Source organism: Callospermophilus lateralis, chromosome 6 (assembly GCF_048772815.1).
Source record: "Callospermophilus lateralis isolate mCalLat2 chromosome 6, mCalLat2.hap1, whole genome shotgun sequence".
Lineage (NCBI taxonomy): Eukaryota > Metazoa > Chordata > Mammalia > Rodentia > Sciuridae > Callospermophilus > Callospermophilus lateralis.
In genome coordinates this window covers 17,724,492-17,742,477 of record NC_135310.1, presented here as the reverse complement: position 1 = coordinate 17,742,477, position 17,986 = coordinate 17,724,492, and the positions used below count along the sequence as shown (strand labels likewise).

At 39.9% G+C, this 17,986-nt stretch overlaps 1 protein-coding gene across 1 annotated transcript in view; it reads left to right on the top strand.

Moving 5' to 3' along the window:
• LOC143401801 (uncharacterized) overlaps positions 1-17,986 on the top strand; it is a 197,681-nt gene that overhangs the window by 157,499 nt on the left and 22,196 nt on the right. The window lies entirely within an intron of this gene.

Genomic DNA, 17,986 nt, shown 5'->3' with positions numbered 1-17,986 from the left:
GTTGAGAAATTTTCTACTATGCAGGAACAATCCTAAATTTAAATCCCATACCTAAAGTTAAGGATCAGAAGGAGTTAAGATAAGGCCCTGCTTTCCAAGGTGTTTAAATTCCAACAAGTTAATGAAGAGGCAGTTTTGTAGAGTTGGGGACAAAGCAAAGAGATGAAGCACATGGGATGTAACAGGCATACCAATTGGGACCAAAGCAATTTTGGAGCTAAACTGACAGAATGCATTTATAAAACCTCTCTCACTTGCAAGAGTTGAAGAGTAAATGAGAACATAGTGTGTAGTTCTCACCTGATGGCTGGTGCAGAGAAAGTGGCCAACAAATAGAGCCTGCTGCCATTTTGTTCATATTTGCTTTTTGTTTTGTTTAGGATCATTTTCCTTATTACCCTTTAGAAGGGGTTTGGGTTTGCTCCCATTACTCACTTCCCAGAGCCCATATTCAGGAGACTCTTTTCCTTGAGCTCTTCTTTCTATATGTGTATTCAGGGAGCAAATACTCAAGGTGGCAGAAATAAAATTTTAAGAATGAAGAATTTTAGGAAAATTAATGGTTAAATAGATTCTAAGGATTATATTAATCACCTCATAATGTCTCTTGCCTTCAAGATAGAGCAAGTAGACATAATTCCTCAGATTGCTATCAGAAACTAGTGACTGCATTTGTGTCTTGTGCTAGAAAAGGAAATCTTCTTTGTCTTTCTTATTCATCTCCAAATCTGAGAGAGAAATCAGGCCTGTATTAGTCAATCTTTCTTCATAAAAAACTAATATAAAAATTTAAGCCCTTTTCAGCATCTGCTGAAGTTGAGAATCCATGCTATATCCCAGCTGTGTCTACTGTTGAAGAAGCCATCAACAATACCAAGTATCCTTTTCTCCCTTTTGACCATTCCTCCTGTGTGTGTGTGTGTGTGTGGTGGGGGGGGTTGTGTTTGGGTGTCGGTGTGTGTGTGTGCGTTTTAGAAGGCACTACATAAAAAAAAAATAAAGATGTTGTGTCCAATAAAGGCTAAATAATAAATATTTTTTTAAAAAAGAATTTAAATTGTCCATAAATGTTATACAAACTGTGAAATTAGTTGCTTTCGCATCTAGTGACTTTTATAACTAGGACAAAGAATTAAATGTAGTTCTCTGTGTATAAAATGATCAAAATAAATCACCAATATCATAAAGAAAGTTAAGTCTTGCCTATGTGGAAGCGATTGTTAAAGTCATGAGGATGGAGGATTTCACTGAGAAAAGAAGGCACATGGAGGAAAAGGAAGCTTCAGTTTTTCAATTGCTTATTATGTTTCAGCATTGGTTTGTTCTTTCCTAGACAGTATTTTATTTATTTAGTATAAAAATTTGGGTTGAAATATCTAGTAGAAGAACTGGAAGAAAAAAAAAAAGAGGAGAAGGATTTGAAGAAGAAAGAACATGAGAGGAGAAATGGATAAAGAAAAATCATGATATTGTTTGTGATTAAGGCAAAAGGAAAGAGGGTGGGGGCAAAGGTTGGTGTACATGGTCAGATGCTGCATGAGGGGCACATTGAGGATGAAACCTGAGGAAGTTGGTTATTGATGATCTTTGTGGTTCATGGGGAGTGAAAGTGGGATTTCAAGGAAGTCAGGATGAGCTGCTCAAAAGTTCAAGTCAGTATTCAACAAAGATAGTGCCTTTTCCTTCATATCCCCTTCACGCTACAGAACAAGACCTACTTCCCCTCATACTTTATCTCTTGTAACTTTCTCCTTGTGGTCTTCTGTCTCATTTCCTTCCATGTTTCTCTCTCTGAAAAAAGGACCCTTGGATCCTGGATCCTCATTAAGCACATATTTATAAAATCCATTCATATACTAAATGCTGAAAAGGGAACAATGAAGTATTTTCCTTTCTAGTAGTTCTGAATATTTTCTTTATGTCAGAGACTCTTCCCTTTTATATATGTATAAATTGGTGATTTTGAAAAAAAATGTCATTTAAATTTAATCTGTGAAAAATCACTAGTTCAAGACAAGTGTTAATTCTTACCTTGAGAGTTTTTGTTGATGTACATTAAGGTAGTCAGTAATTGATATATGGTTGGGTTATCTCCTGTTTTGCATTGATTTCATGGGTTTATCATGGAACTTTTTCTTAGGCAGATATACTTTATACTGATGCATTACATTTTCTTTGATTTTTCTTTCCTAATATTTATAATCTAGTGGGTGCTAGGTTTTTATATCATTTCTTTCTTGCTTCTATTGCCAAACTGCTTATTAAATTACAGGCTAAATGAAAATAATGTTATAATAAGAGTGGAATGAGTCTATTGTTTTTCTGAAAATCTTTCTAAGTTGTTCTCTTGGTTTCTGTTTCAATTTACAGCCACAGAAACTAAACAAACAACACCCCTCTAGGGAAGACAGGAATGTAACACACACAATGCTTATGGCCCTGTGAGACACATTTAGATTATTAGGCAGGTGAAGAAAGGTCTTAAAGGGAAAGGTTGATTTTTTCCCATTTCTGTCTTGCACAGTAAGACAATGACAGCTCTTTGTGTGATTTTATAGTGTACAAATGTTCCAGTAGAGTAGTCACCGATTTAATCAATCATCCAGATGTTTAATCAAACATTCAGATATTTTTGTCAACTCTATGTGAAATAATTTAATGCCCCAAAGTGACTTGTTATTATAATGTATAGAAGAATTGAACTATGGAAAGTATTGAATAGAACCCTTCCATACAACCTTAACAAAGAAATAGAAACTAACACACACCCATCAATTCTTATGGTCACGCTTATTTACAGTGATAATTTGAACTCAACAAAATTTGTTTTGTTCACAGAATCTAAGGCTTTAGTATAAGGTGATATTTTGAATATTTCTTCAGTTGTATAAATTGGAAAAATAATGTGAATTAGTAATTATATTTTATGTCTGTCTTACTGTAAATCAAGTTCAAAGCATGAAATGTCACTTTAATTTTTATAAAACAAATTACTTGTAAAACTTGTAAAAATATTAATAGTATTTCTTAGGTCAACAAATGTTGCATACTATACAGGATAGTAGTGCAAAGAATATGGAGGTCTTAGAAACAAACCATCTAGTTTTGAATCTCAACTAAGTTATTATTCATAACTTGATCTTGGGTAGATTTCTTGACTTTCCTAATCTGAAGTTAATTCATCTGTAGAGCTCAGTGTCATTGTAAAAATTAACTATAGTGAATATAAAATGCCTGGCACTTTATAGCTTGTAGCTCTTATGCTTTTTCTAAGTTCTCACAATAGGTACAGTGCTTTAAAATCATGTGTTCTATTTATCTGGAAAATAAGCCTCATAGTGTTCCTTTGCTCTCCTAAAGTATACATAGAATGTGCAACTCTATAGGGCCAATATTATTACCTTACTCCAAAAGTATACTTTTAACACCGACAAGGTTCTTGGTACTATCTCAGCAAAGGAATTCGTGAGGAACAAACAGACATAAGTTCTGTCCAATTAGAAAACTAATTTAGAAGAAAGAATAAATAAGTGAATAACTAGATGAATAAGTACATATTATAAAATACACTCTACTCAAAATGTACAATTACTGCAAGGAAGCAGAACTGAAATGCCTGCTTTGCAATAGATAGTCCAAGAAGAGTCTGAGTCAATGAAATATCATCTGTTTCTTGAAGCATAAGTATGCTTAACACGTACATTAGAAATTATATTATAATTAGAAATTATATTTTATGTCTGTCTTACTGTAAATCAAGTTCAAAGCAAGAAATGTCACTTTAATATCCGTAAAACAAATTACTTGTAAAACTTGTAAAAATATTAATAGTATTTCTTAGATCAACAGATGTTGCATACAATACAGGATAGTAGTGCAAAGAAAAGGGAGGTCTTAGAAATAAAACGTCTAGTTTTGAATCTTGACTAAGTTATTATTCATAACTTGATCTTGGGTAGATTTCTTGACTTCCCTAATCTGGAGTTAATTCATCTGTAGAGCTCAGTGTCATTGTAAAAATTAACTATAGTGAATATAAAATGCCTGGCACTTTATAGCTTGTAGCTCTTATGCTTTTTCTAAGTTCTCACAATAGGAACAGTGCTTTAAAATCATGTGTTCTATTTATCTGGAAAATAAGCCTCATAGTGTTCCTTTGCTCTCCTAAAGTATACATAGAATGTGCAACTATATACGGCCAATATTATTACCTCACTCCAAAAGTATACTTTTAACACTGACAAGGTTCTTGGTACTATGTCAGCAAAGGAATTCATGAGGAACAAACAGACATAAGTTCTGTCCAATTAGAAAACTAATTTAGAAGAAAGAATAAATAAGTGAATAACTAGATGAATAAGTACATATTTTAAAATATACTCTACTCAAAATGTACAATTATGGCAAGAAAGCAGAACTGAAATGCTTGCTTTGCAATAGATTATCCAAAAAGAGTCTGAGTAAATGAAATATCATCTGTTTCTTGCAGCATTAAGTATGCTTAGCAGGTAAATTATGAAGAAATTTACAGTTCTAGGCAAAGAAAACTGATGTGTGAACTGTATCAGGAAAGAGTTTTTTTCTGCATTGACAAACTGAAACAAGACGGGTGGATTGGAACGTCAGAATAAGGGGAGGCAGATCTGAGATCCCAGTGGAGGCTGTTGGAGTGGAAAAGACAAGGCATCAAAGGCATTTAGAGTAGCTTAGGTTTAATGTTTTTTTTTTTTTTTTCTGGTATATAGGATTGAACCTAGGGCCATTAAACACTGAGTCACATTCGCAACCCTTTTTTAACTTTTTCTTTTGAGACAGGGTCTTTCTAACTTGTATAAAGACTCACAAAATCGCTGAGGCTTTCTTTGAACTCCTGATAATCCTGTCTCTAAATAAAATACCAAACAGTGAGATCCTGTCTCTAAATAAAATACCAAACAGGGCTGGGGATGTGGGTCCAGAGTCCCTGATTCAATCCCTAATAGCCACTCCCCCGCCCCCCCCCAAAAAAAGACATCTGCTCTTTTATCTATTATGTAAATGCTTAGTATAGTGACATAAATGTTATCTGTTGTTGTTTAAACAGTATAAAGGATACATAAATTTTGGCTTCTATCTCAGAGGTGAGAGTGTTAATCTGTAATCTAAATAGAAAGGTGGACAAAAGACAGGTGAAGGGTAACTTGCAGTTGGTGGCCCAGGTGGCTCCACAGAAAGGTGAATTGGATCATGAGGTCAAACCTCATCAGTGGATCAATCCACTGATGGGTTTATAATTTGACAGGATTATTGGGAGTTGGTAAAAACTGTAGGCAGTAGGGCATACATTTGTTACCAACTCCCAATGGGAGGGTAGGTCATTGGAGTTGATTCCCTAGAAGGGGACATCTCATTCCTCAGATCTTTCTTTCCCTCACTGGTGTGTTTTTTATCTCTATAAGATAAGCAGCTCTGTTTTGAAGCCAGGCTCCCTGGCTTGTTGATGTTCATTTTCTCCTGGTGTCTTTAAATATTCTTTCCCTTATACACATCTATATTCAAATTTCACCTTATAAGATTTCCAATCCTAGCAAATTAGAAGTCATCCTAATAATCTCGTGTTAATTTAATCCTCTCTTTAAAATGTTCTCTCCAAATACAGATACCTTCAGAGGCACTGGGGATTAGAACCCCAACATATTAATTTGGGGCAGGGACACTCTTCAGCTTATCCCAGAAGAATTTTTCTGATTATCAAATCTCAAATGGGAAAGGAAAAAAAAAAAGTACTCTAAAGGTAACTGATAAAACCGTTATGTGCAATGTCTGGGGCTGGTTAGTTATTAAGTAACAAAGACATGCAAATACATACATAGAGTACACAATAGATACAATCATTTTCATTAGCCAAAAGCACATCGCCTTATTTAGAGAAAATGATAGAGCAAATGAACAAAATGTCCTGAGTAACTTTTATGTATAGACCATTGCTTTCAACTACTATCTCTCCATCTTTCTCTTGCTTTCTCTTTTCTAGTCATGAATTTGAATTATCAAGAAAATATTTAAAATAGTTCAGAGAGTTAACCCTTCTGAACCACAGAGATCATTTCTTTTTTTTTTTAAATTTTTAAGGAAACATTAAGCATTTTACAATTTTGTCTCTGTCTACTCTATTTTAAGTCTCTTAAGAGCATCAAATATATTTTATGTGTCATGGACTCCAAGAGTCTTACACAGTGCTAGCTTAGTAAAGACACATGAGTGCTAGTAAATATTGGTTGGATAAAATGATGAATAATTTCAGATAAGTTAAGTGAGTCATTCAGGAGAATTATCAGGAGATTTCAAAACACAATTTTGATTGCTTTCAGGTGAGCATTTGATTCCCCTACACTGTTTACTTACATTGAATTTTTGAGTCAGTAGTTTTCTTTGTGTTATGAACTAAAAGTGAAAAGGAGAATAAAGAGAAGTCACTTGAACAATTAATCCTATATAAAGACATGTGCTTAGTCATCTTTTCTTACTTTCCGACTATAATTATTATGATATTATTATTATTATTATTATTATTATTATTATTATTATTACTGGTGCTGGGCATTGAACCCAGGGCCTTGTGCATGATAGGCAAGCACTGTACCAGCTGAGCTATATCCCCAGCCACTTTCTGATTATTATAATTATAATTACCTCCACCCCACTGATCCCCGCACCCCCACAAAGACCCCCGCTTCACCATACTTGAGAGAGACGCTACATGCTTGTAAAGCAAGAGACTAGTGAGTGGCATCTTAACTTCTTTTATAGCATTCGGTGTCAGAAGTGACTTGCCCAGCGTAGACCGTCTGTGGAATACGTGCATTGGTAGAATCAACATTATCATGATGGCATTATTATTAAAAAGTAGTACGATTATTAAATAACATGAGCAATAAAATGTTAATGAGTCCCAAACAAAGCCACTAGGCTCTTAATTGTAATGCTGTTCTTTTGCCCTTGAAGCAACAGCGACACCTTCTGGAAACATCAGGGAACTACTACATAGCCAAGAGCTATAGGTTGTAGGAAGGGAGAGGTAAGGGCAGGCCCAGGAATCCTAGCATGGGCCTGAGGAAGTGTTGGAAGTATCTGTTCCTGACCTTAAAAGCTAGTGCCTGGAAGGGGAGAAGGGTCACATTCAAGCGACGATGCTGGCATCTTGGAGAGAGCAAGGGCATATTGAGGCTGGTAATGGGAAATAGGGAACTGAAGTGGCGGAGGGAACATTTCAAAATTAGTTTGGAACCCCAGGTCAAGGTGTAACATGTTCCCCTCCAGGTACTGGAAGTGCTACTGCCACTCAGCCCAGCTGCCACCCCTACTGGGTCTTGCCTAACTGAAGACCTGGGGGATTTGTCCACATCATGTCCCCTTCCTGGGGCAGCCTGAAGCCAGCTATAGGTCACCAAAGAGATGAAAAGGCCCAGACCTGAGCCCAGATCTGGACAGCTCCGCAGGGTCAGCCAACTTCAGATCTCCCTGTAAGGGGGCTGGAGCATCTTCTGCCCAGTTCTGCTTTCCCTTCCCTTCACTTGCTGACCCCAGCAGCTCAACCTGGTCAAGGTCTGTGCCCTAGGACAGTCCTCCTCCCGTGGAGCTGACACCTTAGTGAAGAGCCAGAGGGAAACAAGGCAGTCAGCATGGTCATCCCTCGATTTCCATGGGTTCCGCATCCCGGGGCCAGCCAACAATGGACTGAAAACATTCAGGGAATAAACCTACCCGTACTGTATTGGTACAGACCTTATTATTTTCATTATCCACTAAACAATATTGCAGAACCATTAAGGCTTAGCCTTTGTATTGTATTAGGTATTGTAAATAATCTAGAGATGATTGAAGTATATGGGAGGATGCGCCCAGGCTCTGTGTAAATTCCACACCATTCTACACGGGGGGCTTGAGGGCCCTCAAATCCAAGCATCTGGGAGGGGGATCCTGAAACCAATCCTTCAGGGATGCTGAGGGACAACTTATACTAGGAGGAACATAAACTAAGGTAAATTATTGAGCTCTAACAAGAATTGGATCAAGTGGTCAGGAAGGCCTCTCTGAGAAGACCTTGGGACTAATCACTGAGTGACAGGAGGCTGCCCACTGCAGGAGAGAAAGCCAAGCTGAGTGTGGCATAAGGTGAAGTTAGACGGGGGCCTGTTAGGTTCTGGATGTGAGGTGTCCCCCAAAAGCTCATGTTAGGCAGTGCAGGGATGTTCAGAGGGTGAAATGATTAGATTTTGAGAGCTGTAACTTAATCAGTGGATTAATTCATCCTCTCTCTCTCTCTCTCTCTCTCTCTCTCTCTCTCTCTCTCTCTCTCCCTCTCTCTCCTTCTATGAGCTGAGCAGATACACCCTTCCACTAGGTTATTCTTACCTCGGGCCCCAGAGTGAAGTTGGCCAACCATGAACTGAGACCTCAGACACTGTGAGCCAAAATAAACTTCTCCTCTAAATTGTTATTTTCAAATATTTTGGTCACAGGAACAAAAACGGGACTAACAGTATCTTTCCATGAATGAGCTTTCAGGCCATGGTCAAGAGTTTGAGCTTTACTCTAAGTGGGCTGGAAGGCTTTAAGTGCTGAGAGACCTGATCTAATTTAGGTTGTGAAGATCGCCCTTGCCATTGAGCAGAAAGTGACTGGAGAGAAGTTAAGAGGAGATGTAAGATCTCTGCCTTAATCCCCAACACTGCTTCTCTGAGTGTAAGCTGCAGCCTCTTATAGGCAGTAAATCAAATTTTATTTTTTATCATTTGTAAGTTGTAAGTCCGGCTGCAGCAAAATAACCCGGGGGTGACGAGCAACTTGTGTACTTTGATACAGCAGGAGTGGGAGCCGTTTATTGTAGGACAGGAGGGGTATATATACTTTCCACACAGCTTATCTTAATTAACATAAACTAGATACAGCAGTCAACCAGTAAGGAATCTCCACACTTAATGGCTCACTGGCGTTACTTCACAAACCACTCCCTCTGGCAAAATGCCAGGCACCATCTTGACTTATTTACAGACCCTAACATTTCCCCCTTTTGTTTAATTTAAATAACGACCATAATGGTTTTTACACAAACAATCTGCTACAAGCAGAAGGGGAGGATATAAAATGCCACAATACCAAGCCAATTGATGGCTCCATGCAAGAAGCCCTTGGAAAAATTATACCAGCAATGACACCGTTAGCAAAGATACCGAGTTACAATTTGTTGTGGATTACAGTTTGTTGTCTCAGTCCAGGTAAATCACAGTCCAGGTAAGTTCTGCAGGCAGCTAGCTTGATCCGAAGTCTCGTCCGGTTCTCAGCAACACTGGAAATTCTTCCACCCTCATCCTCGTGGGCACTGGGACAAAGACAGGAACTCTGGCAGTGCTGGCTAAAGAAAATCCTGTAGCATTCCACTAAGAAAACAACCTTCTGAACAATTTAGTACATTATCTCAAGGTTTTTTTACATTTGAAATAAGCCTTAATGGTGCTCATTATTCATCAGCCTCCAGGTGTGGGAGAACCATTGTAGCTTAGTTATTGGCATTGAAAATGACCAAACATCAGGGACACCGGTAGCGTCTTCTGCCAGCTGTAGTAAGTGAAATAGCCAGATGAGAATAGAATAAAATAGAAAAAAAAATTTTGTACCTGGCACTCTGTAAGAATAAATACTGTTTCATGCCACTTAATGTAGCTTAAACTATTTTTGTATATATTCCAGATTAAAAGCAGACTTCTTCCTATAATTTTTTCTCACCAAAGTTTGAAAGCCACTGGTCTTGTGGTGATTGGTTAGGTGTCAGGACCAGAAAAAGGTGTCTCAAGAAGGAGCTAAGAGCAGCACAGAACAGAGGGAGTGTAATGCCCCAGAGTGTTCAGTGGGTCAGAGACACCCCTAGTTGCAGGACAGAACAGGCTAGACTTTGAGAGACCAGTATGGAGGTTGGAGCATGCTCAGAAGGACAGAGAGCAACTAGAGTCAAGAGCTACCTCAGATAGTTTGGGCTTTGATGCAACATCAACCTCAGCAGAGGTAACATGCTCTGTTTTGCTTTAAAACAACAAACAAAAAGAAAAATCCAGACCCTACCACAAGATGGCAGACTCACATCTAGAGAGGATCCCAGGAGTTGGCAAGCTCAGCAGGAGCATTTCCATGCTTGGCAAGTGCCATGGTTCCCCAGGAAGTTGAAATGCACCATAATAATGTCAGAGCCTTGGAGACCTGGAGGCAGCGTTGGTGCTAACATTCTGGGGAAATCTGAGCCTGCATGGCAGCGGCCATGCAGTCCACGGGGCAGGAGTGCCGCCGCATTCTTTTAAAAAATCTTTTCTTAGTTGTAGATGGACACAACACCTTCATTTTAGTTGTTTATTTGTTTGTTTGTTTGTTTAATGTGATGCCATGGATGGAACCCAGTGCCTCTTGCATGCTAGGCAAGCCCTCTACCACTGAGCCACAACCCTGAGCCCTGCATTTTCTTTGAACTGAAAGTTCTCTGGACACCAGGTGGGGTGACACAGGCCTCTAATCCCAGATTGGGAGGCTGAGGCACAGGAATTACAAATTCAAAGCCAGACTCAGCATCTTAGCAAAGCTCTAAGCAACTCAGTGAGGCCCTGTCTCCAAATAAAATATAAAAAAGGGCTGGGGATATGGCTCAGTGGTTAAGCACCCCTGAATTCAAAAAAAAAAAAAAAAAGAAAGAAAGAAAGAAGGAAAGAAAAAGAAAGTTCTCTGGACATACTGGACATATAAGTCCAGGAAACTTTGGATTCTGTAATCTCTTTTATTATGATTTAAACTCTGTTCCTTAAAAAGGTATGCTGAAGTCCGAGCCCCCAATACCTCAGAATATGCCTTTATGTTGAAACAGGGCCATTGAAGATGTAATTAGATTAAGATTACGCTGTAATCTTAACCAGCAGTGGTGGTTCCAACCCATCGGGCTCTCCCACCTGTCCCAATATGCCAATCAAAGTGAGGAGCCGTGGGAAAGTGCAGGAGAGGAGATGGAGTCAGCCTGGCCACGTTGGAAACAATGGACAAATGGGTCCAGTGACCTGCCTGAAAGGGGCTGAGAGAAACTTTGAAGTTTTATGAAAAGAGGGACATGCCCGGACAAGACCTGGGGGCTTGCATACCTGGGGATTTGCATGGTTGGAAGAGCAAGTCATTGTTATCTCAGGTGGCTCTGGACAAGTCCTTGTCATGTGAGGGACAATCTGGTTCCCAGGAGACCACTGCTCCTGCTTAGGGGGGCAGCTCAGTTCCTGCCGTGGGGTCGGTGCTTCCCTTTAGTGGAGTGAGCGCACCATGGGGTAATCTGTCTGCTCCTGAAATCCAAAATGAAGACAGATGCCAAGCTCTAGCCTGCTTTCAGTTACCCACTGGGCATGTGCACGCCTCAATGATGAGTCAGCGCCTTAGCAAAAGCAGTTTCTAGTTCTCTGTCCTAGGGTCATGTGAGGGCAGAGGCAGAGATTACGGTGGTACAGATAGAAGCCAAGGACCACCCAAAGATTGCCAGTTGTCACCAAAACTGGACAAGGCAAGGTTCTCCTTTACAAGTTTTAGAGGGAACATGGCCCTGTCGATGTCTCGATTTTAGACTTCCAGCTTCCAGAAATGTGAGACAATAATTTTTTTTTCATTTTAAGCCACCCAACTTGTGCTACTTTGTTATAGTAGCCCCAAGAAATAAATATACATCTCAAGAGTCACTCTGAAAGTCAGAGGTCAGAGTCAAATGTTTCCTCTTCTATGCAGAAGCTAGAGAGAAATGAGGAATTTAAAAAAAAAAAAAGATATGTGTAATATGAATTGTAGTGCATTCTGCTGTCACATATAACAAATTAAAATTTTTAAAAAAAGAAAAAAAATGGGCCTGGAGGAATCTCATGACCACAGAAGGGAGATCAAATGGAGTAGAGGAAGAAGCAGGTGGCGGAGGGAGAGAGATGACAAAGGGAAGAGGAGCAGAGTAAGATTCACCAAGCTGTATCATGTGCATGTCTGAACATATCACAAGGGATTCCACTTTTATGTATAAATATAATACACCAATTAAAAATCATATCATAAAAAATTAATATCCTGTTTGCAAAATGTTATCAATTGTGGGAAGTGGGTAAAGGGTAGATGGGATTTCTCTCTATTATTTCAAATAACTGTATATGAATCTATAATTATCTCAAAATTAATACAACTTTTTTTTAAAGGCTAAAATTAAGATTTCAAAGGCTAAAAGAAAAAAAAAAAACAAAAGAATAACAATTTCCCTAAAGTGTCCCAAAGGCCTAAGAAATCAATGGTTGGAGACTCACTGACCTAGAATATTACTTAGAAGAAGTGATCCTAACAAAAATATGTGCTGGTCCCTTTTCTACCCTATTCTTTTGTGTCTACTTATTCCAGTCTACATTCAGGTATCCCTGAAGAAAGGAAGAAGTTGAACACTCAGATCATATTTCAGAGAAAAACCTCTGTAGGGCTCAGACGAAATTAAAATTCCCAAATTGTTTGTTTGTTTGTTTGTTCGTTTGCTTCTCTTTTCCTAATTGCCTGTTTTTCTAGATCCCGATTCCTCCTGCTGAGAATAGAAACTAAGAAACTGCATGGGCAGGCACCAGCCGGGGTAGAAAACCAGAATTTGTGCGTGATTCTCTATCCCAGCCTGGCTGGATCTCCATAGGCATGTTTCCTGCCTTTTGTCCCTCTGTGCCCTCTTTCCTCTCACAAAAGTTGTTCACACCCCAAAGAGCCCCTGAAGTAGAGATTTGGGGCATAAGTCTCCTGTCTTCCTCGGCTGGCTTGAGTACACCTGTTTTCTTCCACCAACTTCCCTCTCCTGAGTGTTGGTTGGAGGGTGAGCAGTGGAACCTTAGATTCTGGCTGGGTACCATCTAAGGTTTAGTTGTCTGTGACGACTTCTTCCTCTCTCTCTCGTCACCTGCCAGTCAGTCAGGCTGACCACCCATTTGTCTGGCAACAGAGAACTCCTCAGACCCTCACCTCACCACCTAATCTGCGTGGAACAAAGGGCCCGAGGGCAGTCTTCTCTCTTTTCTGGAGAGTGTACCCTTGTGAATGGCAGCAGAGAATCCAGAGCTGTCATCCCTTGGATTCCAGCAGAATGAAATTAAGTGGGAGGGCAGCAGCGGGTTCCAACACACCTGACAGAACTGAACTGTCTTTCAACTAAAATGCCTCTGGCTCATCCTTCTGTCAGCTGAATAGGGCATTAACACCAATTGCCACCAGTAAAACTAGGAAGAACAGCGGATGCTAAAAGCATGGTAGTCCCAGGAGAAGAGGAGGGTGTTGCTGAGGACAGGTGGCACTCAGGACTCCAGGGAATGGAGGATGGTGGCTGCCTCACCCAAACAAATCCATTTCTTCACCCAGGTTTGATAAACAGCTTAGATGCTGAGGGTGTATTTCTTTCTTTCTTTGTCCCTTCTTGGTGGATGGGTGGGTTACCATGAAAATTCAGTAATTCAGGAAGCTGAATCTCATTACTGATGGGGAACAGGTCCATTTGTAGGATCAGAAATTTTGCCAGGAAGGTTACCAAAAGAAATGTGGAGGTGGCTTCAGGTGGTGACGTGAAGTCCAAAGTATCTACAACACCCAGTGTTCAGCCTTTGGAACACCAGCTCTTTGCCCACACTCTGAAATGAATCGCAGGTAAAGCTCGCAGTTCCGTAAGACATAAGGAGATCCCCATCGTCTTGTAATTAGGAACCTTGCCAACAGCCCAGAACAAAGCCAGAGCTTAATTTTGGATTTAAGCAGCACAAATTGCTTAAGGAGGTTTGGGAATACTGAGGGACTTTGATAATTCCCTTATATTGTACTTATGTCTGTAGTTACAGGAAAGAAATGAAAGCTCACTGGAAATTACTAACCTGTAGTCCTAATTCCCATACCTTGAGACATTGGGAGGTGGTGATGGACAGACACACATCCCACCACCAGAGAGCAGCACAGAACTTCAGGGACCTCTCAGGGAAGCCAACTTCCTACTTCCAGTTGACAAGTGGACTTCACCAGCTGCCCAGGCAGATCTAAAACACTGACCATGTCTCTGGACCCCAAGTCAGTGTTCTTCAACTAAATTTCTGTTAGCCACCTTCAGGCTGCATGACCTTGGGCAAATCACGGAACCTCTCCAATCTTTGTTTTCTTATTCAGAAATGAAGATGAGGACAGAAGCTCAGCGTGAGATCCCTCTCCGTAGACAGGACTTCCTTTCTGTGAGTGGGACCCCCTCTGCAGAGAATAAAGACATGATGTAGGCCCCAGCATTCCTGAGTTCCTGATAGAAAGACAGTAGCCAAAATACACAAACTTTGGGTCTTTTTTTAAAAGACCTCACCTTGCCGAGTGTGACATGGTTAGGAATGCCAGGCTGCTGGGCAGCAGATACATCAGAATTGATTCCATCAGTTTTGCTATCAAACTTCCTGAGAAGAAACTTGGCACCACTTCCCTTTCCCCACCTCCAGGAAGCTCCACCCGCCACTAGCACCTGCCTAAAGGCAAAAGAGAAAGCATGGCGGACACAAGGCACCCCCCCCCACCACTGTTCCCATTGCTCATCTTCTAGCCAGACTTGCACCTTAACCTAAAATGTAGGAGCAAGGAGAGTTACTTGCTCCTCCTCAGTTCATTTCCCTCTGTAAAATAATCCCAATAGTAGCTTCCATTTAAAACACTTAACAATAAAGAAGCATTATTGCTGGGTCATCTTTTATCCCAAAGCCAGACTGAGAGTGGATTCCCCTTAAACAGAGGAGCTGGGAGTCCCCTGGCGTAGTGCCTGCCACAATAGGCATCAGCAAGTGTTTATCGACAGAATAAATGAATGAATAGGCAGCATTCATGATTCAAATTATTTAGCAATGTAATCATTTATTTAAAAAAATCTTACTTGAAGCCCAAATGAATTACATAGCCAATCTGGTATCTCTCATTTTACTAGAGATTCTTGAGGTCCCTCTTTGGAGCCTAAGAACAGATAGAAAAACCACAGATATAGAACTATATAGAAGTATGAATTAAATCCAGGGGCACTTTACCGCTGAGTTACATCCCCAATCATTTTCTTTTCTTTTCTCTCTTTTTTTTTTTTTTTTTTTTTTGAGACAGGGTCTTACCAAATTGCCAAAGATGACCTCCAACTTGCAATCCTCCTGCCTCAGCCTCCAGAGTGCTGTGAGTACATGAATGTGCCACTGTACTGGCAGTATTTTTATTCTTATATTTTGCCTTCTATTCTATATGAAAACATCTATTTTTTTTTAGGCAGGGAAAACAGGTCAATTGAGTTTGCTCAAAGAATATTATCTTGTTTATACCTCATACATTTACATCAAATTGGAATGTCATTTCCAGAAATTACCATGCAATCACACACATTTGTATATTTTATCATTCCTTGAAGCTATTCCACCTACTTGCTTGTTAGTGGAAGTAGTTGCAAAAACAAGCCTGAAGGCAAAAGGATCCTATAATGGATCCTGACTGTACCAAGATGGTATAATACTGTATCGATCTAAACCGGGAACAACCTTATGGATCCCATAGATTCCAGGTGCAGCCAGGACTCTCAAGTAGTTTCTTAGTTGGATAAAAATAATTATGTATTTTTGTGTGTATGAGTAGGAAGGTAAAAATATATTCTTGTGCTACTTACTGCATTAGGAAAGGGGTTTCTACAACCAATGAATTTTAGTGTTGGAAGGTGTATGAGTCTGTCAGAGCTGCTATAACAAAATACCACTGCCTGGATATTGCAGAAATTTATTTCACAGTCCTAGAAGCTAGAAATCCAAGACTGAGGTACCAGCAGGGTTTGTTCTGAGGTTTCTCTCCTTGGCTCTTAGAAGGTCATCTTCTCATCATCTCCTCACAGGGTCCTCCCTCTGGGTATGCACATGTCTGCCCAAAATTCCCCTTCCTACAAGGACACGGGGTGTATTGGTCACCCTAATGGCCCTGCTTCAACTTAGTGACATCTTTAAAGGCCCTATCTCTAAATAGTCACATTTTGGAGTGCTGAGGGTTAGAGCTTGACTATATGAATTTGGAGGGACACAATTCAGAAATTAAAGATACTTAGTACTAAGAGAAGGGAACTTAGAGACCCTCAACTGTGTCTCATTCAATGGCACAACAGGAGATCCCTGATGTTTATGTATTTCTAAGTAACAAATTCAGTTTACAGACTATGATTTCCTTTGTAAAATGTGGTAAATTTTTATTTTATTTATTTATTTATTTTGCAGTGCTGGGGATCAAACCCAGGGCCCCATGCATGTGAGGCAAGTTGTCTACCACTGAGCTATACCCCCAGCCCTAGAATGGTAAGTTTAATAAAAAAAAGTGATCTTGTTGGATCCTTATGAATGGTTCTTTCAAGTGAGACAACGGAGGAGATCTGGGCTGGGGATATAGCTCAGTTGGGATAGTGAAGTCCAGTTGCTCCTGCACACCAGTGTCAAAGCAGACTCAGTGTGGCCACAGCCCAGTCTATATGTTGATCTGTAGCCTAATTTTTGATGTCACTTGCAAATAACTTAAATCTCTGGAGGTTATATCTGAGATGAAGGTCCATATATTTTAAATCACTTAGAATCCCACCCAAGGAGAGTCAGTCCAACCATCTCTTTATAAGACACCTTCCATCAGTCAGTGAGTAACTGAGCCACTGCAACCTCACTGTTGCTACCCCCAGAGCAAGTGACATGTTCCTCCCAGAATGATGTTCCAAGGTTCCATGCCTCTTTAAAGGGCAGTGGAGCAAAACTCTGTTCCTGATGCCATGAATGTTTCTCAGCATTTTCCATTACCACGGTGCCTGTCAGTATTCTATTTTAACTGGAGAATTTGAATATGGTATAATTAAATAATTATCAAAAATAAAACATATACCATATACCATCATTACAGTAGAACTGAGAAATGAGAAAGAGCGAGAATCCCCTACTTCTTTAGAAAGATATGGAGCAGACTTTGATTCGGATGAGAATACATTTATATTTCTGGTGATGATAGAGAATGTTTTAGAAAGTTTAAATAAGATTTTATTTATTTAGTTTTTTTTCCAGTCTCTACAAAAGAATTTAAAATAGCTTACCAACAATTTAGGTACAAAGAAATAGTAAAGTCTTAAATACAGGAGGTTGCCCTGTGGTCCCCCAAATAAGGCAGCTTGGTGGCCCTTGGTGAAAACACCAGGTTCTAAGTTATTTTCTGCCAAAACAAATAAAATACCTTACCCAAAGTGTATGAATCCATCTCTACTAGTGCTAGACGTTTTTACAGTTTGCACATTTTTGAAAACAAGTAAGAGATACATGTGACTAAAATTCAAAGGACCAAGAGCCAAGAAATGTATCTACCTTGTCACATGTCCCCTCCCCAAAGGCAAGAATAGCCAACCTCCTGCCTACCCTCTGGAGCTACTCCATGGTCTATACTCAAATAGCACAGAGGAGGAAGCTGCCTCTCCACCTCCTTTCCTGCATATTATTTTGGTTGCATTTGTAGGAACCAAATTCCAGTTAGTTTGGAGATTTCAAGCATACACACCCTGTCTCCCCTGGGCCTGAGCCTAGAGTCCACAAACACAGAGACTGTCTGGCTTGGCCATCACTCTTGCCTTGCAGAGGACTTGGCATTCACATAAATGCTGAACAGAATGACTGAACGGATGAATGTGCTACGCTCTCTTTTCTCCTCAGTTCTCTGCTCTGCTCTGTCTGTGAGCCCATCTGATTTAGCTTTCACATCTGTCATCTATCAATGAGATAATATTTTCTGCTGCATAATAAAATAACCTTCTCCTTTACCCGTCTTTAAGTTTCCCATCTTAGTTCTTGTAGGTGGCTGCACTCGGGGGTGCTATTTGCTACATTTTGATAGACCCTACAGTCAACCCACCCCTTTCAGATGATTTCCTTCCTTCTTT